A 26089-nucleotide genomic window follows, 5' to 3' on the forward strand; every position below is an offset into this window, starting at 1 on the left:
CTGACACAGTTTTAAAAGCCACCAACCTTCTAATTATTGGTGATGATAGAGAGAGACAGACAGACAGACACATGATATATAGATATAGCAATAGCACTTAGACTTATATACCGCTTCATAGAATTTTACAGTCCTTTCTAAACAGTTTATAGAGTCAGCCTATTGCCCCAACAATCTGGGCCTTCATTTTACCCACCTCAGAAGGATGGAAGGCTGAGTCAACCTTGTTGTCAATCTATAGATGTAGATTAGAGATAGATATATAGATAGGTAAGTAGGGAGGGAGGGGGAGAGAGAGAGAAAGGGAGAGAGAGAGGGAGAGAGGTGTGTGTTTTCAAAAGATCAGTAATAGAATATATATACACAACTACACAAACACACACATACTATACTATGTAACTAAAATAATAATTAGATACAAGGTGAAACCTAAAGTTTCATAAGAATAACTCAATAGCCATGTGCTTCAGTACTTAAAAATAGAGCAAATCAGGAAAAAGACTCCATAGGAAGATTAGAACTACAGTACATTGAGAGAGGCTAAATAACAGAATCTTAATAGCCTAATTGTAGTTTACCTCCAGTAGTGGGATTCAAATAATTTAACAACCCATTCTCTGCCCTAATGATCATCTGGGTAGTTGTGGCTCATTGGTCATGTGACTGGGTGGGCATGGCCAATTCAATGTCACTCACATTGATAGGCGCTTCACCTTAGCTGTTACAATGGAATAAGGGTTACCGGGAGAGGCAGTTTCTGTCAGCAGGGCAATAAAGATGAGGCTAGAAACAACACCAGAATGTTTCCTTCCTGCCTTCCTTACAGGATTAGCCCTGTGAAGTGGAAAAAACAAAAGGAGATTTCTTCCAACAACTGGTTCTCCGAACTACTTAGAAAGTTAACAACTGGTTCTCCCGGATAGGTGCGAACCAGCTGAATCCCATCACTGTTTACCTCCCTCCCTCTTATATACCAGTGAAACAAGGAGACGCTTAGTTGTTGTTGCTCTTTTACAGACATTTCATTACCCAGCTAGGTAATATTCTGGAATTTGGTCATTTTTTAAGCAGTTGGTGGGATTGTTCTTGGTGGTTCCTTGATTAGATTGCTGTTAAATGTTAGCTTGTATGTCTGAATTGGAAGATTCTTTGATCTACCAATAATGTGGTCATCCAGAGAGGGGAAAACAGTGAGAGGCATGAAACATTCAATCAGAAAAGAAGGAAAATGCTGGTTGCTTTCTCCCTTTCCCTCCCTCCCTCCCCCTCCCTCCCCTCCCTCCCTCCCTCTCTCCCTCCCTCCCCTCCCTCCCCCTGTGCATATGTGTGTAATTATAGAAAGTGAGAAATATAATCATTGTAACTTATTTTTCCAAAACACTTTCCAGAAGATTCTTTCCTTGTCATATTTATATGCATTGATATGGACAAAGTTAACAGGAAACATGGAAATTCTGAATCAGCTGATTGGCTCAACTAACCATTGCTCCAATGCTCTTTCTAGAATGCAGGCAATTGTTTCTCCATCTCTTTATGGAGAGAAAGGGGCTGAACTTGGGGCTTTTAGTATGCAAAGCATTTACTCACTGAGCTATGGCTTCTTTGGCTCATAAATGCGCTGTAATTTGAAAAATTACAGCTTCATTACAGGATAAGCAAATTAAATCCAAAAATAAATATATAATCTGAAATGTTCATGTCTGGTGGTTTTTTTTTCGAGTTTTGTCCTTCCCAAACATACACTTTCAAAAAATAAGAAAATATGTTCCTTTACTGCTGAAAACTATAGGAATTATTTTCAATAGGCCCTACCTAACTTCATTAATGTAGACATCTAAAGTTCTCCTATCATCCTTCATCTCTCATCAGCTCTCTTTCTGTATAGCATAGCATAGCATAGCATAGCCTTTATTATTCATTGCACATCAAGTATACAGCAAAATTGGTTTTAGCCTCACTGGTGCAATCCAGGAAAAAAAAATACAAACAACATAAAGAATATAAAGAATAATCCCCATGCAAGTAATTAGGAAAAGAAAAAGAAAAAGAAAAACTAGTCATACATTGCCATGTGTGCGTGGAGTGATTGTGGTTGTGCTTAAGAGTCGAACAGCTCAAGGATAGAAAGTATTTTTAAACTTATTTGTTCAGCTGGCTATCCTTCGATGTCTTCTGCCCGATGGTAGAAGTGCAAAGAGACACTGACCAGGGTGTGAATCATCTCTGAGTATCTTCCTTACTCCACTAAGGCAGCAAGACCTGGCAATGTCATCCAGTGGTGCTAGAGGGCAACCAATGGTTTCTTGTGCCGAATTGATCACTCTCTAAAGTGCTCTCTCTGTACTGAAAGAGACTTACAGGAAAGCCAAAAGTTTCCCTAGTATTTTAGGAGAATATTGGAAACGTGATGATTTGTTTTGAAAGCTGAGCGATCAGAAAAGATAATATTGATTATGAGCTGAGCAGATGGGAAACTTATTCATTCTACCATCACATTGCCAGATAAATAGAAAAGTTTTGTACAAGGGTTTGTCTTTCATATTTCAAAATATGCCATCGTTCCCCAACAAAGGAAAGATGGCATCAGAAGAACAATTTTTCAGCAGTAGAACATCACTGCCTTAGGAGATGTTCTCTGAAGGTGCTTAAAGGAAGCTGGATGATGACCATCTGTTGGGAATGCTGAGGAGTAGAAAGTTTAGATAATTGATGAGATTCTGTTCAACCCTTACATTCTATGGCTCCAAATTACAGAATAGGTACTATAATGTTGGCTTCAATAAAAAAGAAATAAAATGAAATAAGAAAGAAATGCATTTTATCCCCAAGTTCTTAGACACTCTTGGGCAGTGATGGCTAACCTTTTTGTCATTGTGTGCAGAAAGTGCGCCCGCACCCATAATGCAAAGTGTGTGTGACCCTCCCACATGCCCCACCCTCTGAGAATGCACGCACGACCTTGCCACATTCTCCACCCCTTGCACATGCACGCACATAACCCCTGTGCCCTGTTTTGGGCTTAGTAGGCCTCCATGCAGCCTCCCGGGAGCAAAAATGAACCACAGGGGACATGCTGCACCCCCTCACATTCCTCCCATGCATGCACCCATCACCCCCGTCCCATGCATGAGTGTATATCTCCCACATGCCCCCTGCCCCCTCCCCAAGCACAGCAGAGACCCAAAAATCAGCTGGCCAGTGGGAGGTGCATGTGCATGCATGAGAGAGCTGAGCTGGGTGTAAGCTTGTGTACCTGCAGAGAGGGCTCTGCGTGCCACCTGTGGCATGTGTGCCATCATGGCTCTAGGGAGTTTCTAATTCAGAAAATGGCAATGCCTTTATCTAATCTTAACCTTTTCTGCAAGAATGCGATCAGTGCCAGTATTTGTTTATTGTAGTATCTATGGCCATAGAATCAAATCCCTAAATTTTAATGTATGGTACACTGATGGATCTCAAGAACTTTTCAGCATACAACAACATCTGTCTCACGATTATAAAGGAAACCCACATAAGTATTTCACTTTAAAAATGTTTCATAGTCTTGGACCCATCCATATATCCCGTGTTTGCAATTGGATTACAGCCATGACTATAGAGTTTACAGCCAGATGTATTGCTTGTATGTATATAAGCAGCACACTTCCTTAAAGAATTACTTGCTGGTTTCACTCACATAGCATACATGGTAGTTACAAACCTAGCAGCTGCCTTTATATCGCATGCTGAGTTTGGCAAATTCCAAACTGGATTAATTTTATGTCTATGGATTAAATACTGTAGATTGTGCAGATCTAGAAAATTCCATTGCCAGGTTAAGTGTACTGTGCAACGAATGAGTTCCCTAATTGGATCAAGACCAACCAGAAAGTCATCATGGGTTTTATTTTATTTTTTATTTTTTTTTAGGGGGGGAGACACAATTCTTAAAAAAAAAAAGCTGTTCAGACCTTTCTCTTTGCGTTTCCTCTATCAGCTGGTGCCACAATTTTGGTGGATTCTCTGCAATAATATTGATTGAAATGTAACCATTTCATTGAAATGTACTCCTGAAGGGAATACATTAATTTCTAATCCAGCCTTAACCCCAGTGAAATAATTAGCCTATTTGGGAGAGGAGAGGAAGGGGGTTCATAAATTTATTCATCATTTTAGGGAATCCTACTTTTACAAAGTTTGACAACTGTTGAAATAAATATCAAGGCAGAACAAATAAAGCTGCATAATAAATTTTAAAAAACCAATTCAGGACGTGTACATATTTATTCATTTTGCAAAAGCACCATTGCAGATTAAAAATGCTGATTGCAACAAGCAGCAAAGATAGTTGAAATGTCTGGCAGCGCCAGATAGAAACAAATATCATAACAGGACAATGATTAGATGGTGTACATGACCACCATACACAGTTCTGGAGGATTTTCATTCTTGTTTGTTTGGTCTGACAAAGAATAACTCAAAGCCACTTTTGCACAATTACAAATGGCAACTATGCATCCCAGGAGCCAAGGTGGCGCAGTGGTTAAATGCAGCACTGCAGGCTACTTCAGCTGACTGCAGTTCTGCAGTTCGGCTGTTCAAATCTCACCGGCTCAGGGTTGACTCAGCCTTCCATCCTTCCGAGGTGGGTAAAATGAGGACCCGGATTGTTGTTGGGGGCAATATGCTGACTCTGTAAACCGCTTAGAGAGGGATGAAAGCCCTATGAAGCGGTATATAAGTCGAACTGATATTGCTATTGCTAATCTCCAGACACAATCCAAAATGGAGGCAAGTGAATCTACCACACGGTGGCTTATCTATTTTTTTTCTGAAATTTTCATGAAACTTTAATAATCTCATTTTCCACTTATCTGAATATTGTGATATTTCAACAATTGCACAGTCATTTTGTGACACGTACAACTTTGCCCCCTTAGGTTAAATGTGTAGAGCAGAGCAAAGTCTGAGAAATGAATGTGTTTAAAATGATGCCATTTTCTGTGCATTTTTAACATTAGTTGGATGAAGTCATGGAATTTTCCATTCTTAGCTGTGGCAACAGTATTGGCATTTTTTAATGCTCTGGTTCAGATTAGGGATTCACAGATGAATAAGATTTCCAATAAGATTTCCATTTTATTGTAATCATTTGCAGGATAGTTAATCACTTCTTTAAAACTATGTTTTTAAACTATTTGGGTCTATTTTCTTTGCAATTTCCCACTAAGACATGGGGGAAGAACCTAGAGAAATTGACTGTGTGCTATATAGTGGAAGGAAGACAGAACACACATAGTGTCATACAGAAGATGAATAATTTTCTCAACATAAGCTTTCTTTCTTTTTTTCCCCAGATGTAACCACCCTCCTTCCCATTCCTTTTCAAATGGATCTGAGCAAATAAATGGGATTTTGTGCACTATTTTGGCAAAAGGACTGTTTGCAGTCTATTCAGTGCCAGGAAGGGCCCTTCATTAATAAAATCTTTAAATCCACTCCAGTAGAAATCCATGGTAAATTTCTTCTCCATCCATCATTCAGGCAAACATTAAAAGTTGCAACTGGTTTTCCTTGTTTGCAAATTGAAGTGATGCTTAGAGCTGTCCCATCTACCAAACTAAAGGACCACCCCTCACCCACCACTATTAAGTGGTGCCCCAATAAAACCAGGTTTAAAAGTAGCTTCTAATTCCTCACCTCCATTTATAGGATGTCCTAAGGTTTCATCACTGACAACTAAGTACTATTGAGTGGGAAAGTTTTGTTTTGTTTTCTCTGGGACACTTGGTGATTTTGTGTCAGTTCAAAAGTGGTTCTGGGGCTATGTGACCTGTTATTAGTGAGATCAGCCACGGAGCTGATTCAGTTAGAATTAGAATAAATTTGGAAGGGATCCTGGAGGTCTTCTAGTCCAGCCCCCTGCTCAAGCAGGAGAACCTATACTATTTCAGATAAGTGACTGTCTAAAACCTCCAGTAATGGAGCGCTCCCAATTTCTGAAGGAACTGCACTGCAACAGTGAAGTTTTGCAGAGAGTGCTCAATCCAGAGATTGTATTCAGCCAGTTCTGACAGGTTCTAGAGAACCAGTAGCAGAAATTTTGAGTAGTTCGGAGAACCAGCAAATAAGCTGCCCCTGCTGCCTCCCAGCTGATCTGAAAAAGAAAATGGAGCTGGAAAGCAGGTTAATAGGGTGGGAAGGGAATTTTGCAGTAACCTTCCCTTGCCAGGCCCACAAAGCCACACCATGCCCACAAAGCCACGCCCACAGAACCGGTAGTAAAAAAAATTGAATGCCACCACTGGCTCAATCTATATCTGCACCAAATAGAGCACTTCGCCCAAACCTCCCACAATTCCAGAGGAACTGAAGAAGCTTCTTGGATGAGAAGTGAAATGCTTTTAAAGGGAAAACAAACAAATCCCAGTTGCCTTTGAAAAGCATCTTTGGGAATTTTCCAGGTTCTTTAAGCTGAATTGTGGGACTGAAAGTCATCAGAATTCTGTCCATTTCCCCTTTTCTTGTTCAAGGGAGAAAGGGGGATGCAAAATGCCAAGCTATTTATAAGGTTCTGGGTTTTTTTTCCCCTCCATTTGTGCAAGATCCAGTAATAATATTTTAATTATTTCAGTAGTGGGTTAGTTTGTTTCTTTGTTTATTGGATTTATATGCCGCCCTTCTCCCAAAGGACTCAGGGCTGCGTACAACATTAAAAAAAACAACAACACATATTACAAAAGTTAAATAGGAAATTAAATAAAGTATCCAAAAACAAACCCAATTAATATTAACAATACAATTTTAAAAATTAGATTAAAATTAACAATTAAATTAATCATTTATTTTATTCTGTTCAGGCCCGGCCGGCTTGCTGGAAAAGCCAACATTTTAGGGTGCGTCGGAAGGACCGGAGGTCCGGGATTATACGAAGATCCGGGGCAGCTCATTCCAGAGGGAAGGCGCTCCCACAGAGAAGGCTCTCCTCCTAGGGGTCGCTAGTCAACACTGTCTAGTTGATGGCACCCTGAGGCCAACTCTGTGGGATCGCACTGGGCAGTGGGAGGCTACTGGTGTCAGTAGGTGGTCTCGCAGGTACCCTGGGCCTAAGCCATGGAGCGCTTTAAAGGTCATAATTAGTACCTTGAATTGCACCCGGAAAACAACCGGCAACCAGTGCAGTCCGCCTAAAAGGGGTGTAACATGGGAACACCTAGGTACCCCCATGATAACCTTCGCAGCCACATTTTGGACCAGCTGAAGCCTCCGGGTGCTCTTCAAGGGCAGCCCCATGTAGAGAGTGCTGCAGTAGTCCAGGTGAGAAAGGACTAGGGCATGAGTGACTGTGCACAGAGCATCCCAATCCAGAAAGGGGCGCAACTGACGTACCAGGCAAACCTGGTAAAAGGCCCCCTTAGTCACAGCCGTCAGATGTTCTTCTAAACTAAGCCATGTATCCATGAGGACTTACAGATTGTGGGCCCTCTCTGAGGGGGCTAAAATTTCTCCCCCTATCATCAAAGATGGAACAAGATGCACAAATGGGGATGACGGAAACCACAGCCACTCAGTCTTGGAGGGATTGAGCTTGAGCCTGTTCCTCCTCATCCAGATCCGCAAAGCCTCCTAGCATCGGGACATCACGTCAAGGGCATCGTTTGGGTGACTTGGGGTAGAGATTAAAAGTTGGGTATCATCAGCATATTGATGATACCGTACCCCAAAACCACGGATGATCTCTCCCAGCGGTTTCATATATATGTTGAACAGGAGGGGTGAGAGAACCGACCCCTGGGGCACTCCACAAGTGACATGCCTCGGGGTCGATCCCTGACCTCCAGTCAACATGAACTGTGACCAATCCGACAGGTAGGAGGAGAACCACTGTAAAACGGTGCCCCCCACTCCCAACCCCCTGAGTCATCGCAGTAGGATATCATGGTCGATGGTATCGAAAGCCGCCAAGAGGTCTAATAGGACCAGGACAGAGGAGCTGCCCCTGTCCCAGGCCTGCCAGAGATCATCAACCAACGCGACCAATGCTGTCTCCATGCTGTACCCGGGCCTGAAACCCGACTGAAACGGATCCAGGTAGGCAGCTTCTTCCAGGGACTGGGGAAGCTGACATGCTACCACACTCTCAACAACCTTCGCTACAAAGCGAAGGTTGGAGACTGGACGATAGTTGGCTAAAGAAGATGGGTCCAGGGAAGGCTTCTTAAGGAGGGGCTTCACTACCACCTCCTTCAAGGAAGTGTCAGTGCAGAACAGCTACCACAGTGAGTTGTAGTTTCTGCAACCTAAACTTATTTTTATTTAGTTATTTAGGACAACTTCTGCCTGTATGTTGATTAAGGTATCAGACAAGCAGCTGGTTGCAAAAGGATATTATGATGTCATTCTACTTATAGAACTCCCAATGAGATTCTTAACACAGGAGGAAGGAGGAGGGCTTGACAGCAAAGCAGCTTCAATCCATTACCAATATTCAGATTTACCTTTTTTTTTTCACAACCAGACTACACCTGCTGAAAATATGAAGGAAAGTGATGGCCAGATTTACAAGCAGTCCTCAATTAGTGACCATTTGCAGTTACAACAGTGGTGAAAAAGTAACTCTTTGAACATTCCTGGCATTGATGATCTTTGCAGATCAGTAAAGCAAAGGGAAATTAAAGTAAGATCGTAAGCACAATTGTGGTCTTATTTAGCAACCACTTTGCATAACAACCAAGTTGCCATACCCAATTGTGCCCACTAAATGAGAAGTTGCCTGTATTGCATTTTATTGGCAATGAAAATGAAGGATATTTTTGTTGGGCCAGTAATAGCAGACCAAACCACATATTTTGCAGTCATTCATTGGTCACTTGAGAAAGCAGCAATTAGCTGGATTCTCCATATGTCTTCAGCACTCCAAGGTCAACAAGAGGGAAGTTATCAGCTTCAGACTAAAATGAGACAGGAGAGCTAGCAATAGCGATAGCACATAGACCTATATACCCCTTCATAGTGTTTTACAGCTCTCTCTAAGCCAGGCCTGTCAAATTGGTGGCTCACACGCTAAATGCATCACGCACAGGCCATGCCCACCCCTGCTCCACAAAGGAAAAAAAACACTGAGATACGTCACGACATGTCACATGACGTGATTGAATTTGACCCCCATGCTCTAAGTAGTTTACACAATTGGCATACTGTCCCCCAACAGTTTGGATCCTCATTTTATCAACTTCAGAAGAATGGAAGGCTGAGTCAACCTTGAGTCAGTCAGGATTGAACTGCTGACAGCCGGCAGAGTTAGCCTGCAATACTGTATTCTAACCATTGTGCCACCACAGCTCTGGTGATGCTATGTCAGAAGACTCTTTGTCTTATTTCAGATACAATTGCCTAAAATTGGATTCAGTCCATTCTGAGGAGAACGGAACCATAAATGAACTCAGTGGACTTTCTCTCTCAACAGATACATTGTAGGAATGTTAGTAGGCTATAAGCTAAATCAAAATGGTACTTCAGAGCCATTGTAGAATTCCTGCTGACAACACCTTTCTTCAACAGAGGACAGGCAAGCGATCCCAGCAATGGTGAAATTCAAATGTTTTTACAACCGGTTCCATGGGCGTGGCTTGGTGGGGGTGGCAGGGGAAGATTACTGCAAAATCTCCATTCTTATCCCACTCTGGGGCCAGCCAGAGGTGGTATTTGCTGGTTCTCCAAACTACTCAAAAATTCTGCTACAGGTTCTCCAGAGCCTGTTAGAACCTGCTGAATTTCACCCCTGGATCCCAGATGCACACCCCTGACCTTTGAATGTAAGGCATTAATCCTAATATAGTATATGCAAGTAGTCCTTAATTTATGGCCACCATTAACCCAGGAATTAGGGTTGCAGGAATTAGGGTTGAAGACGCTGAGCTTGTCGATCGGAAAGGTCGGCAGTTTGGCGCTTCAAATCCCTAGCGCTGCGTAACTGAGTGAGCTCCCATTACTTGTCTCAGCTTCTGCCAACATAGCAGTTCGAAAACCTATAAAAATGCAAGTAGAAAAATAGGAACCACCTTTGGTGAGAAGGTAATAGCATTCTGTGCGCCTTCGGCATTTAGTCATGCCGGCCACATGACCATAGAGACATTTTTGGACAATGCTGGCTCTTCGGCTTTGAAACGGAGATGAACATTGTCCCCTAGAGTCAGGAACGACTAGCACATATCTGTGAGGGGAAACTTTACCTTTACCTAACCCAAGAATTATAGTTATACATCATGGTGGCTGTTATGCAGATCACCACATGGCTGCGTCCAATGTTATGACCCCTTTTGTGGCCATCATTATGCTAACGCTGCAATTGATAAACGTGTTTTCCCCAATGGGTGTTGATTGCTGGAAATTGGAAATAAATGCAGGCAAATAGCAAAATAAAAATGGTGAAAATGACAGTCACATGACTCCTATATAGGAGCTGGTTAAAAAGCACCCAAAATTGACCATGTGCCCACAGAAGGAGTGGAAATGTTGGAGCCAGTGGTGGGTTGCAGGCAGTACTCCCCAATACGGGCGTACTGGAGCCAGCCCGGAGCACCAGATAACATTCTAGTACGGTGCTCCGGAGGGCCCACCTGCTCGCCCGAGCTCCTTAGATGCCTTTTAAGGCTTCTGCATTTCCGCACTTCCACGCACGTGCTTGGCGTGTACAGTTCCTGCGCAACGCTCCATGGAGCAGCTGGAGCGTCACGAAGGGTCATGGAGGCGCTAAGATGCATGCGCGTGCTGCACACATGTGCAAATGTGCTGCACGCATCCAAGTGGACACTACCAGGCCCGTTCCAACTGTACCGGTTGGAACGGGATCCAGACCCCACCACTGGTTGCAACCTCAGATATGGGTAGCAAATAATTCTGGGGTGGTCCATCAACCCTCAGCAACTTTAAGACAGGTGGACTCCCAGAATTACTCGGTCACCCATTTGAGGGTCAAGAGTCCACATATTTAAAATTTTAAAAAGCTTTGATGACTACATTTTATATCATAGAAGGACAATCAAGGACCATTTACTCTCAAACTAGTTGTTTTAGTGCTGCTCTTCAACTGCTTCTAAATTTTAAGCTGTTATCCATTTATCTCATGCCCTTTTAATTCAATTAATTTAACTGGGTCCTTTTCTGTGTACTGAACCGAAGAGTCCCGAAAATGCTAATGATAAAGGAGCGTGTGAAAGTATTGAATACATATGTGGCCTACTAATGATCCTCCCAAAAGTAAAATGAACCCTTGATTTTAAAAATAATTTTTTTTTTAAATATAGGAAACATTCACCTACAGAACAGGAGATAAAATAGTGGGAAATATGCCCTGCTTTAATAGGAGGGTGACTAGGAGAAAGCTGGAAAGGTGAATGACGGTGAGGATGCTTTTAAATCCTCTGTTCCCTGTGAGCAAGGACGATATGATCAAAGGCAATTACACAAAAGATCTGGGTCGAGCGAAGCGAGGCTGGGAAGTCCCCAGAGAAAGTATGTGACCTGGTTTCATATTCAGCTACACACTGACTGCTGTGTACTTTTCTTGAAAGGTAAGAAAAAGGCTTAAACTGAATCTCGTCCAAGAAACTTATTTTGACAGCTGAATATACATTTCTTAGAATACATTTTTCTGGAAAAATATAGGTTTCTTTTTCACTGCCCTCTAAAAAAAAGTCCACTTTGTAGAATTTTCTTACCATATTACTGTATTACTTAAACCACCCCACCTCTCTTTCTCTGGCTCTGTCTGTCTGTCTGTCTGTCTGTCTGTCTGTCTTTCTTTCTTTCTTTCTTTCTTTCTTTCTTTCTTTCTTTCTTTCTTTCTGTTTCTCTCTCTGTGTCTTTCTCTCTCTTTCTCTCTTTCTCTCTTTCTTTCTCTCCCTCTGTCTCTCACCCTGTCTCTCTCTTTCTCTCTCTCTCTCTCTTTTTCTTTCTCCCCCCTCTCTCTCTTTCTCTCTCTCTGTATCTTTCTTTCTCTGTCTCTCTCTCTTTCTCTGTCTGTGTTTCTTTCTCTCTCTCTCTCTCTTTCTTTCTCTCTCTTTTTCTTTCTCTCTCTTTCTCCCCCTGTCTCTCTCTCTCTCTGTGTCTCTCTCTCTTTCTCTGTCTGTGTTTCTTTCTTTCGCTCTCTCTCTGTTTCTTTCTGTCTCTCTCTCTTTCTCTCTCATTGTCTCTCTCTCTTTCTCTGTCTTTCTCTGTCTCTTTTTCATTCTCTCTATTTCTCTCTCTGTCACTGTGTGTGTATGTCTGTTTCTCTCTTTCTGTCTCTCAGTCTCTTTCTCTCTCTTTCTCTCTCTGTCTCTCTGTGTATGTGTGTCTCTCTTTGTTTCTCTTTCTGTCTCTCTCTCTCTTTCTCTCTCTTTCTCTCGCTCTCTGTCTCTCTCTCTCTCAAACACACACATACACAAACTCAAACACAGTGACATACACAAAAACTTCAAAATGGGCTGATTTCCAAACATTATGAAGAAAGCAAAATCAAACCAAAAGCTGCGATGCCAAGCAATTCTTGCTAGAGTCCCTTGCAATGAAACAGAATCTATGCTAAATTAAATACTGTGGCCATTATACAAGAAATCTGAGAACTTCTTTTCTTTTCTCTCTGGAGGAAAAATTTGGAAATTTAGTGACATTATCTCCACAATTTCACTATGCAATTTTGCAGAGGACAATTGTACAAGGCTTTTTGTAACATTAACTAATGATACACAGTACTCACAAGTTACATTAGATTCCAGCCTGGCTAATCACCTGGCTATAAATAAAACAACAGCAACTATGCAACCTTGGCTGATCCATCGCTAATCTCAAAAGAAGCTAAGCAGAGTCGGATGGAGTTAAGACTTGTATGGGATAACATTCAAGGGAAGGGTAACATTTGAGTGTCACCTTATCGGGAAGATGGGTGACATATAAATTTAATAAATAAAAATGAATGAATGAATGGGCTATAAGCTAGACTGGGAAATTAAAACAGCATTCCAGGGTAAATGGTAAACACTTAAATTGCTGCCAAGAAAAATGACATTGTTGTCTCTGTGAAAACACCACTTGCTGAGCTCATTTCAGCCTTATAGATAACATGAGCAAAAATCTGACATTACTGGAAAGAAATTTTCCTTTTTTTCCTTACAAAGTATTTAAACTCTAGATCAAAATAATTAAATTGCAAATCAGTACAATAGACAACAATGATTATGACAAATAGTATAGCCTCCTATGCCATGGTAGGATTCACTTACCTTTGCTACCAGTTCGCATGTGCCATCTTCTGCGCATGCGCACCGCCTTCTGCACATGCGCAGAAGGTCATGCATTACATCAGGGTGGGTGGGCGGAGCCTCCAGCAGCAGCTGCTACCAGTTCACCCAAACCGGTAAGAAGTGGCTCAATACTACCTCTGCTCCTATGTATCAAATCATTTAGAATAGAACAGAGATCTCAGCTGTTTTCTTTAACAAGAACAGAAAAGTATGTCATGAATAAAGCTAATTTATAGAGTACCTGCTATTGCCATTGGTGGAAAATGTTTGATGCTGTGGCGCATTCACTCATGTCCTCGTGATAGCCTTGTACATTCTCAAATCGTGCATTTGTTGGCTGTCAATGCAAATCCTGCCTTCCCCCCACAGTGCTCCATCAAAACGGGTCAAATATTTGTGAACAGCTATGATATTTGCAATTATGATTTACAGTCCAGTCCAAGCAGATTAAAATTTCATTAGCCAAACACATCTCTCATAACTCAAACAAATTCATGAAATCAAACTAATTTTGAGACACCATCTTCCTTAAGCTTCCGGCAGAATTTGTACGTCTGGTATTCCTCATTTTTACATTTGTTCACTGCACACAAAGATGAATTTTGATATCCTTCTGAGCCAAGATTCGGAAAACACCACACAGAAAGTGTAAAATAGTGTGGATGACACCGAATAAATCTGTAGTCAGATCCATAGCACCTCCTATCATCATTCTGCATCTTTTAGCACTGTTGGCAAAGACGATGGTTGTTAATGCATGGAAAATGTATTTATTTCATACACTCAACATTAATAACCCACGGCTGATTTGCTAAGGATCAGAAATAATATTTGTGGAGGAATATGTGGTTCAGAAAACCCGTAATAAAAACAGTATCCTGTGTTTTCTATGAATATATCAAAAGTACACTTCTTACTTATGGTATTCTTACCCCTACATATAAAAATCCCCTTCAATTTTATTTATTTATTTTTAAAAAATGCTATGAAGCAAATGATTTATAAACAATTACTTAAATACTTGATAACTGAGCTTACAAAAAAAGAATTCTACTTGGCTCAAGCAAAGGATATTTCAAGGTTAACTTTCTTAGCAGATGGGAGATTTTGATGCTAATCACTTGTCCTGGTGATTGGGGCATTTCTTAACTCTGCCATTGTTTCTGGTCTCTGTGCCTTTGAAATGCAAGTGATTGGTCTTCTTTTGCCCTTCCTTCTCTCCTCCATCGACACACCAATCCAGGCAGAAACTCAATACTTCCTTTCCATTTCACCCGGCTTCCTTAAACTTTTGTAATATTTATCCATATTGATTTGTCATAATTTCCAAGTAATGCTATTAGCCAATAACTAAATGGAGTACTCTGCTGTTTCATCAAATCCACACTCAGCTGAGATCATGGAACCTGATCCATTATCCTGTTAGCCTTTCAGACGTAATCTCCTGGGTGAGATTCGCTGCCTGCTTTTCACTCCTTCGACGACTGGCAAAGGAAAGAAAACTGCATAGATCCAGCTAGAAATGAAAGCAGGAACAAAAGGCATTTTCTCACAGACATTTGAACTATAAAAATATAGACTACATGCCTATGTTGGGGAGGGAAAGGCACAACAGGTGGATACTTGTGAGAATACTGATGCCATTTTTCTTTTATAAAATATATGTGTAAATCTAGGTGGAGACATTTTTATTGAATAACAGAATAACAGAGTTGGAAGGGACCTTGGAGGTCTCCTAGTCCAGCCCCCTGCTCAGGCAGGAAGCTCTATACCTTTAGAGATTATCCAATCTCTGATTTAAAACCTCCAGTGAAGAACCATCCACAACTTCTGAGGGCAAGTCGTTCCACTGATTAATTGTCCTAACTGTCAGGAAATTTCTCCTTAAGTTCCAGGTTGCTTCTTCTTTCTCACTTTGAAGGAAAGAATTCTACTCTAGCAGATGTATGTCCACATTTTAAATAGTGTGTGTGTGTGTGTGTGTGTGTGTGTGTGTGTGTGTACACACACACTGAACATTTGTGGAGATGGAGGGTAAGATGCATGATCTCAAGATCATTCCAAAGCAAGAATAACCTGTACAAAGAGTCTTCCCCATCAACCAATTGTCTATCTGATGCAGTGGTGGGATTTAATGTTTTTTTTTTTACTACAGGTTCTATGGGGATGGCTTGGTGGGCATGGCAAGGAAAGGATACTGTAAAATCTCCATTCCCTCCCCACACCAGGGGAAGGTTCCTGCAAAATCCCCATTTCCTCCTGATCAGCTAGGACTCAGAGGAGGCAGAGAATAGATGGTGGCGGGGCCAGCCAGAAGTTGTATTTATTGGTTCTCCGAACTACTCAAAATTTCCACTACCAGTTCTCCAGAACTGGTCAGAACCTAATGAATACCACCTCTGATCTGACGTCTACTATTCTTTAAATCGTAAATTTTGATTTGAAACGTTCCAACCACTTCATTCATTTTCAAAAGTATAAATAGATCTTGACTTAAGACCCCAACTGGGACCAGGATTGTGGTTATAAGTTCAGCGCCATTCTAAACCGAGTCATCCTGTGATTGGACCTGATTTCATTGCCATTTTTTCCGGTCATTGTGAAGTGGATCACTGTGGTTCAGTGAATTGCGCGGTTTTTTAAGTGAATCATGTGGTCGTTAAGCAAATCCAGCTTCCTCAGTGTTGTTGGGAGGGAGGGGTTGCCAGAAAATAGCAAAAAAAAGTTGCAGATCACAATCACATGACCATAGGATGCTGCAACTAGTGTTAAATTTGAGACAATTGCCAAGTGCCCAAATTGCAATCACATCACAGTGGCAGTATGCAGGGGTCATAAGTGTGAGTACAGCTCATAAAGCTCTTTTTCCAAAGCCATTGTAAATTTGAACCATTGTTAAACACACAATTGTATGTCGAGGACTACCTATAAGTCAGATATGTCTTGGGGAAATGGTAAGTGCTAGTTAGATTTTGATCTTCCCACTAATATTCAGAACATTATTTGATGGGAATGGGGGGCGGGAAACATTGTTATAAACATTTCCATTGTGATGACTTGAATTTTTGTTCTATTCCATCCCCCAAAACTACTTTTTAGACCATAGATGTTGTTTTAATCTTTTATCTGATATTCTTAACTGAAACAAAGCCTCAGGACGTCTGACTTTATCTCCATTTCTATGGTCTTAGTTTACATGTGCAAACACATCTTTTTAATTTATTTGTCCAATTTAAAGACTGCCCATTACAGTCGCAGAGCACCTATTGGCAGCGAACGGTTTAAAACATCAAAACCAGGTTAAAATCTATAGCTATATTTACTATATGTCAGCAAAAGGAGGCCGGTAAAATAAGGATGGAATAAGTTAGAAGCAGATAATGGGGTCTTCAGGGTTACCAGCACCAAGGTTGCATGCTCCTCTGGGACAGTGGTGGGTTCCGGATCCCGATGCAACCAGTATGGTGCAACGGGGCCCAGCGTCCACCACATGAACATGCACAGCATGCACATGCGTCCTTACCTCCTATCATGCCTCTGTGAGCCTCCCCGATGCTCCAGCTGCTCAGAGGAGCATCGCACAGGCACTGTACATGCTGTGCGCGGAAGCGCCAAAGACCTCAAATACAGGTAAGGAGGACAGGCAGGTGGGCGGGGCCCCCGAAGCACCGTACAGGAATGGTACCCAGTGCTCCCGGCAGGCACGGGTACGCCTGTACTGGGGCATACCGCCTGCAACCCACCACTGCTCTGGTAGCCCCGAGCAATAGAGCCAGATCTTCAAATTCTTATGAAAGGCCAGGAAGGTGAGTCCCAGATCAACTTTGGAGGAAGGATTTTCCAAACTGCAGGAGCAATGGCAGAGAACGCGCTCTTCCTGCACCCCACCAGTTGAAATTATTTAACTGACAGGGTCCATGATTTCTACCTGATTGGGTGGGATTTGCCAATGTAATGGGGAGAAGACAATTCTACAGCTTACCTGGAACCCATGCCGTGTAAGGCTTTAAAGGTAATAATCAACATCTTGAATTGACTCCCAAGCAGACCTTGTTTTACATGCACAACTTTGGGGTGGCCAAAATCGTTCATGCGGCCACCTTCTGTGCCAGCTGAAGGTTCCAGATTTTAGAGACTGCCCATCTCAGTCTCAGAGCAGCTATGGGTACAGTTGGCTAACTACCCTATAAAGCATGTAGCAATAGTTCAAGTAGTAGGTGTACTGCATGTGAGTGTCTAAGAGAAGAACTAATTGGGAAGGCTATACTGACATACAACACAGTTGACCAAAGGCCGCTTAGGCATGATTGCCACCTCATCTTCAAGCAGGAATTGTGGGTCCAGAAGGACCTCCAGATGGCTCATCAGTTCTGTCTGGGACTGTGCAACTCCATCAAAGTTGATAAAAATCCAGGTACAGATGAGTCCCCCACCCCCATTAACAACCATTCTGTCTTACCCAGGATCAGCTGAAGCCAGTTGCTGTTCTTCATCCAAACTCCTAAAGCCTCCTGACACCATGAAATAACATTCAAAGCAGTGGTGGGATTAGCCAGTTTGCACCTATTCAGGAGAACCGGTTGTTGGAAGAAATCTCATTTTGTTTCTTTTCCACTTTGCAAGGCTAATCCTGTCAAGAAGGCAGGAAGGAAACATTCTGGTGTTGTTTCTAGCCTAATCTTTATTGCCCTGCTTACAGAAACTGCCTCTCCAATTAACCCTTATTACATTGTAACAGCTACGGCAAAGTGCCCATCGACGTGAGTGACGTTGAGTTGGCTACGCCCCCCAGTCACATGACCACCAAGCCAGCCCTACCCAACTGATCATTGGGGCAGAGAACTGGTTGTTAAGTTATTTGAATCTTATCATTGATTCAAAATGTCACTTAGTTCACCCAGGATATAGTGTATAACAGTGTATCATCAACATACAGATCATACTTCAACCCATAGTGATGAATGACCTCACCCAATGGTTTCTTTTTTTTTTTTTTTTAATATATTTTATTCATTTTTCACATTCCATTTGCAATCACTTATATACAGGGTATTTACTATAAGAAAAGAAAAAAAGAAAAAGGGAATAAAACGAACAAATAAAAAGGAAACACAACTCATCATTCACAACCCCACCTAACCCTTCCATCCTCCATACACCCCATCTACCCCCTCCAACTTTCCTTTCTCCCTCTAACACTCCCCTCCTACTTCCCTTTCCCCACAAACCTTTCTCCCCTTACTCCCCAGACACCCTCCTTACATTCCCCTTACTCCTTCCTTACTCCTCCCTCTTCTTTCCCTCTACCTCCCTCCTTGGTGTATGCCTTTATTCGAGTGTTGTTTGATCTGATAAAAGTAAAATGAACCAAGGAAAAAAAGAAAAAAGAAAGAAAAAACCACCGTATATAAATACATTCTTATTCTTATTAAGACTATTTTAACACCCCCCACCCCCCCCCCACAAATCCCCATCCCTAATCCTCCCGACTTCCCAGGGCCCACACCTGGCACTACCTTCTGTCTAAAATATCTTGTATACATATGGATTAAAAAATAAAAGTAATATGTCAAAAGAAAGAAAAACAGAAAAAAAAAGAAGAGAGAAAAGAAAGAGAAAAGAAAAAAGAAGAAAAAAAGAAAAAGAAACCACTCTTTGTGTTGATCTCAGCCCCCCATCTTTATCTATGCTTAAATAGTATAAATCATTCTATCTATATTTTATTCTCGTCTCTTACTTCTTTGCTATTTACCCCAACCTCTGTAGACTCTCCCGTTCCTCTTCCTAAACCTCATGATCCCTTCCGATAAGATTTAAGCAACGTGGTTCATGCCACATATTCAAATATGACTTTACAGAAGAGTAATCAAACTTTCCCTTCTAGTAAAATTTAAACAGCGTAAGTGATCTTTCTTAACCTCCTTTTCAAACAGTAATTCAAAATAATCTAGCCAAGCTTCCCCTTCTTAGTAAAATTAAGCAGCGTAGATCAAATATTACTTTACACAGAAATCAATTTCTATCTTAAGATAATTCCAACCGACTTTCTCTTCTGATAGGATTTAAATAACGTAGTTCATTCCACATGCATTTTACCCTCATCCCTTACTTGTCTAATATTTACCACTATCAAATTTATACTAGCATTTGTTTAAAATCTAACTCAAAGCAATTTCAACCAACTTTCCCTTCTAATAAAAGTTAAATAGCATGGATCATTCCACATATTCAAACAATACTTTCAGCAAGAGTCAGTTAACCTTCTGTTTTAAAATAGTCCCTTCTAACAAAGTTTAAACAACATAAATCATTCCGCATTCTTTTTACACTTATCTTAAGATAATCCCAACCGGCTTTCTGTTCTAATAAGCCTTAAACAACGTAAATCATTCCACATATATTTTACCCTCATCCCTTGCTTGTCTGATGTTTACCACTATCAAATTTATGCTAACGTTAATTTAAAATCTAGCTCAAAGTAGTTTCACCCAGCTTTCCCTTCTGATAAGAATTAGTCCGCTTTTTCTACCGGAGAGAGGTCTCAAACCCTCATTCAGTCCTTAACTTTGGTGAGTATTTTAAAATGTCTAAATTCTCGATCTCCGTTTTTCTGCTTCTCCGAGGGAGGAAGGGCTACCCCCTCCATCTTGCAACCACATGGCCTGCCGTTTGCCTTCTCCTTCTGCTTGTCTCTCCTCTCTTCCAAGCGAGTCAGGAAGTCCCGCCTTCAGAATCCTGCAATAGAAATCTTGAGCCTCCGAAACAGAGTTAAGACGAAATCTTTGATTCTCAAATGTAACCGTGATGCCGGCAGGGGCCTCCCATCTGTATCGAATCTGTTGACTCCTAAGCTCCTTAGTTAAAAAGGTGTAGTCCCTTCTTGCCTTTAACATCTGGAAAGGTATTTCTTTGAAGACAATCAAGTTCTGGCCATCAACTCGGAGACTGTTATTATAAAACTTTTGCACAATCGCATTTCTAGATTCTTTTGTAGAGAAATGTATAATTATGTCCCTCGGGAGCTGTCGCTGTTCCGCTATCAATGAGTTCTGGCGATAGATTTTCCGAATCTGCCAATCAAAGTTAAGTCCCGGGCTTCCCACCGCATAGCTGAAGGCTTCAGCAAAGGTCTGTTTCAAATTCTCTTGCTCCTTTTCATGGAATCCTCTGACTCTTATTGCAAATGCCTTCCTATTAAAATTTATCATCATGAGCTGTTCTTCATTGTCTCTAATTTTTTGTTGTAAAATTTGAATATTGGTAGTCAAATTAAAATTAGCCTTCTCCAAACTTTCCAATCTGTTCTCTATTTCAGCAGAGTAATCTGACAGGGCAGACACGGCTGCAAACGTATTCGCCTTCATTTGATTAACTTTAGACTTTAAATCATCATATAGTTCCAATACAAATTCCTTAATTTCTTGTTTAAAGGCATTAAACATTTTAAAGAAATATTCCTGTGTTAGAAATTCTCCAGTAGAGGGCATAGGAGACAAAGGCTGTGGTTCCAGTAAAAATTCTTTAAATTCTTTAGACACATTTGTAGCAAGACGCTTCTTTGACCTGGGTGCCATAATAAATAAACAAGTAAGCAGCGCTTTGCTCCCCTCTATTTCCAAAGAAGAAGAGTTTATTTTGTTAAGGAGCGGTCTGCAGGAAGGTAAAACCGGCTAAGTACATCCACTATCAATCATCCACGGAGAGAAATCGCCATTTTGAAGTCCATTTAGACAAAGAAGTCTCTAAGACAAATGGTGCTGGTATTTAAGATAGTAATAAAAGCATAAATCTCACAGGGGTGGGACCCGCCCGTATCAATTCTAGCTTGAAAAAACTTTGTTTTGTCCTGGGGGGGGCTAGCCTGTCTGGGGCTGCCAAAAAAAAAAGGCAGCTGAGAAGAACTGGCTGGAGATAAAAGCTCTGCTCCGGCTGGATCTAATCTCTGTCCACAGCCAAAAAAAAGAAAAAGGCTGTGGCTTACGAATAGACCCTCGCCTACAGAGCTACTCCCTGCCCCTTTTTTTGCCAAAAAGGGGTGCTATCTATGATCTTATTTAGATATACAGACCAGATCTCTGAGGAGCTCGGTGGAGCCCTCCTCGGCAACAGGCCACGCCCCCAGGAAGTCCCCAATGGTTTCTTGTAGATGTTAAAAAAGAATGGAGCAAGCAATGAGTTCTGTGGGACCCAAAAGAGGTTGTGGGCTGGACTTCTCACTCCTATCAACACCAATTGGAATCTCCCTCAGATGAAGGAGATGAACCAGCATAAAACTGTGACTCCCATTCTCCGCTCCCTAAGTTGGGCCAAAAGGATCCCATGGTAAGGTAAAGGTTCCCCCGCACATGTGTGCTAGTTGTTTCTGACTCTAGGGAGCGGTGCTCATCTCCATTTCAAAGCCGAAGAGCCAGAGCTGTCCAAAGACTTCTCCATGGTCATGTGGCTGGCATGACTAAATGTCAAAGGTGCACAGAGTGCTGTTACCTTCCCACCACAGGTGGTCCCTATTTTTCTACTTGCATTTTTTACATGCTTTCGAACTGCTAGGTTGGCAGAAGCTGGGACACGTAACGGGAGCTCACTCCATTACACAATGCTAGGGATTCGAACTGCCGACCTTCTGATCGACAAGCTCAGTGTCTTAGCCACTGAGCCACCACATTCCTATGATTCCATGGTAAGGGGTATCAAAAGCTGATGAGAGGTCAAAGAAAAACCAAGGTTGGATCATCCCACTCCTACCTCAGATTATCTAAAGGTGTGACCAGTGTTGTTTCTATTCCATACGCAGGCCTGGATGCTGACTGAATCAATCTAAATAAAAACAATGAACTTTTGGTACATAAACTTTCAAACATTGAAAAACACCATGCTAGATTATGGTTCTGTCTTTATTATTAAGCATGCTTCACTTTTTGATGAAAGGGGAGAAAAGGAAATGTCTATTTGAGGCTATCCTAGCACAGGACAAAGGAGTGAAACCCTGATTTACATCTTTTATAACCATAAAACTAGCTGAGAAACCATGTTTATTCCCTGGAACTTTGATTAAAATTTAATTAAAAGCAACAAGATGAAATCTCTGGATTTTTAGTACTATAGCCCATGAGACTCATAGAAGCATGCAAATGAGAAGGTGCAATTTTTATTGCATGCTATTTTATTGTTTATGAACTGAGCTCAAAAAGGCAGGATAAGAGAAAGCAGGGGAGAGAAAGTAAAAATATGTCACCTGTCAGTGGTGGTTTCAGTTTTGTTTACTACTGGTTCACTTGTGCACACATGCTTGTGAGCGCGCTCAATGCTTCTGCGCATGCACAGAAGCATCCAGGGAGGTGAGCGGAGCCTCCTGCCACCGCCACTACCGATTTGCCCAAACTGGGCCAAACCGGGAGCAACCCACCACTGTCCCTGGCCCTGTTCACCAGTCTGGTAGTGATGACCCTTCACCCATACTTCCAGGGGGCCATATCTTGTAAAAGGATATTAAATGCAGATACTGGTACATGGAGATGCATCTTTAAGTAAAATAATGAAGAGATACCAATGCCATACATTTATAAGATAGATCAACTCTAATTGTGATTGAAAGACAGATCAGATTCTTAATTTATATTTTCTTCATGAATTTGTTGTGGAAGGAAGGGAGGGAAGGAGGAAGGGAGGGAGGGAGGGAGGGAGGGAGGAAGGAAGGAAGGAAGGAAGGAAGGAAGGAAGGAAGGAAGGAATCTAACTGTATAATTCTAAAGAGGTTGCAAACCAGGAATGAAGAATGGTAAACAAACTGTCCCACAAATACAATTTTAAATGGATTCCAAACTGGTTTGATGCAGACTATTTTAGCTAGGACACCTGGATTTCCAGCTAGGATTTTGAATCCATATCTGTTATTCAACCCACAGGTGTCTGATCATTTTGAGCAATAATTCATTTTAGTTATATCATCAATTCCATGAAATTAATTTTTAATTTTAACACAGGTTTTATATTTAAGCATTCAACTCATGGCCCAGCCTTCATCAGTCATCATTTCTGATATCAACTTTCTCGACAGATATGAGATAGTTCCATCACACAGATTGGAACTGACAAATTGGAATCCATGGAACTCAACTTTGCCTTTGATGCAAGCAATGGAAGCTGAAGTCAGAGAGTGTTGTACTTCTGTTCCCTAGTCTCTCTTTTCATCCTATTTTGTATTGAAATTATGGAACCAAAAAGTTCCATTTCCCAAAACAGGAAAAGGATGGCCAGAGATAGAGTGACATATAGTTTCCTACTGCCTTGTTAACAATTAAAGATGGAACTTTAAAGACTTGCCCATATCCCAAAATCCCAGGATATTTTCTGAAGGCACATGATGAAGCAACCATATTGAAACTCTGTATAGTCTGCCATTGTTCCTCTATACCATTTGCCTTTCCAAAGAAAAATGGCAAACATATATACACATATATTATTTGTTTAATAAATTAATATGGTCACCTGCCTCACTGAACATGATGACTATGGACAGCGTACAATCAGCAATATCATAGCTGTTAAAAAGTAAAACAAAAATAAAAGCAAGATTGTGGGAAGAGGAACATCCATCTAAACACAATATAAGCATCATGCAGGCTACTTCCAAGTCCTTCCAAGTAAACTTGGCACCTTTCCTTTTTTAAAAAAAATGTTTAGAAAGCATAATTTTCTGTTACATTAAATTGTGGGCCACTATCACGTAAGTAAAAGGATAACACCAAATAAACCTTCCTGTAAAAAAAAAAACACACCTAGATTTAATTAAATTCACAAAAGTAAAGTCAAAGAAGCAGAACAATGTGCATTTGCAGACTTTTCATGCTAGAAAAACCCATTTTGGCCCTAGCAATCTGCAGCCGTGTCCCTGTCATCTTATAAATGTCAGTATAGCCAGTGAAGCTGAAGCAAAGGTGACTAACACGAGCTGGTACTTGGGGGGAGTGGGAGAAATATGCACAGCTCTGTTTAATGCTGACACAAGGACATTCACTCTTGAAAGAAGGGATGGTTCAAACCAGGCTCTTCCATATCATCCCCAACTCCCCTTTCCCTTCCCAGTGGGGTCCAAGAGGCAATCCTGAGAGGATTTGAGTCCTCTTTTCTACTTTTAAATTGTCCCTTGAATCCTTTAAGAAGGAGATAAACAATGATGCAAGTCCATATATTTTACTCCTTATGATTCCCTCAGTAAAGACAACAGAAAGAAGGGGTCACTAGGAAGATCCCTCCTGAGATGGTGAATGCTACCCATATTATTTGAAATAAATCACTCAACACTTCGAAATTATGAAGGGGATAGTGGACCCATCCTCACAAAAGAAGACCTATCATCCTCCCCCCCCCCCGACACAGACACACAAAAACATACATTCTGAAGTCCCTCAGGTCTTCTCTGCTTCATCAACTTTCTTCAGCTTTGGAAACAGATGAACAGAGATACGACCTTAGAAGTACTTAGCTTCCTTTGACTCATTGCCTTTCTCCCAAGTTACATTTTTATGTGAAATTATATGTGGGTGGCTGGTTTATTGTACTACACACTACAGTCAGAAACAAGTTAAGTAAAAAAAAAAAACTTACTTTGAGTTGCAAAATCTCCTGCCTCTGTTACACGGTCTTCAGATCAAGTGATGAGTTGTCAGAGCTGGCTTCACCTTTGCTCAGGAAAAGCAAGGGGTCTTCTGAATTTCCTTTCCCCTCTCTAAAAACTATAGACTCCTCTGCACTCCATGCGTTTCTGGACCGTTCCTCTGTCCCACTTCCTCGCAGTTCACTTTCTTCTCTTTGAATGTTCTCACCACGACTCTGCTACTCAAGGCAGAGAAACTGATCTTTCCTTTGACTATGGATAGAGCAGGCTGTGAATGAGCAAGTGTAGTGTGTGTGAGAGAGAGAGAGAGGGAGGGAGGAAGGGAGGGAAGGAGGGAAGAAAGGGAGGGGAAAGCACAATTCACTCATGGGTACTGATTGAGAAGCTCATTAAAAGCAGGTCACTCAAGGGTTAGACTCACTCACCCATCACAATCTGACAAAAAAAAACGAGAAGAGAGAAATGGCAAAAACTTTCCTAGTCAGGAGTATCACCCTTTTGGGGGGGATTAAGTTGGTTTTCCTAGAGTTTAAGGCAGGGAAATGTAAGAGTTAACACCTCAGGGTTTAAAAACTTCAGAGGCTGTAAGCAGCATCCAATCAATTTCTAAGCTTTTCTCCACCAGGGAATCTCAGCCCAAGCTCAGGAGATGAAGCAGGGAGGGGAGGGAGCTTACTCCATCTTCTTGAAACAGCTTGTTAAGATATTTTTGTCCTATTGTGCCTAAGCAAATGGTCAACTCATGTGATCATTGTAACAGTGACGGGAGGAGTCCATTCACAAAAATACTACAGTACTGTAGTGGAGTCTACAATTGGACGATTGATTTTCACAAGAGGCTGACTACCATACAGTATTAACAAACTAAGAAAGGGGTGAGCTCCCTCAAAGTCAGCTGAAAACCCATATTGTTAACAAAAAAAGATCTGTTTAGTCTATTGCTCAGAAAAATGATCTTGGCTGAAATAGTATTTCAACAACAAGAAAGATTTGGAAATGTTGTCTTTGTGGATTGTTGCTCTTTATTTCCAAGCGACACAAAGGGCATTCTTTCTACAATCGTCCAACAGCTCCCCATAACTCTCAAAGAGAGACATCAGTAGGAAACTCCTCCCATCCTATCCCAGACTGGGAAATGTAGGAAATCGGACAATTTCAGAGTGATGGGGATATGTACATATAATCAAAACTAATATCACTTCTGGCAAGTCCA

At 41.4% G+C, this 26089-nt stretch overlaps 1 protein-coding gene across 1 annotated transcript in view; it reads right to left on the reverse strand.

The window, feature by feature from the left end:
• PTN (pleiotrophin) overlaps positions 1–25152 on the reverse strand; it is a 113427-nt gene extending 88275 nt beyond the window's left edge. The window contains exon 1 of the mRNA XM_032221800.1: positions 24867–25152. The gene's annotated coding sequence lies outside the window, so the exon portion shown is untranslated. The remainder of the gene's footprint in view (positions 1–24866) is intronic.
• Between the last annotated feature and the right edge of the window lie 937 nt (positions 25153–26089).

The sequence above is a fragment of the Thamnophis elegans genome, chromosome 7 (assembly GCF_009769535.1).
Source record: "Thamnophis elegans isolate rThaEle1 chromosome 7, rThaEle1.pri, whole genome shotgun sequence".
In the NCBI taxonomy this organism is placed as follows: domain Eukaryota; kingdom Metazoa; phylum Chordata; class Lepidosauria; order Squamata; family Colubridae; genus Thamnophis; species Thamnophis elegans.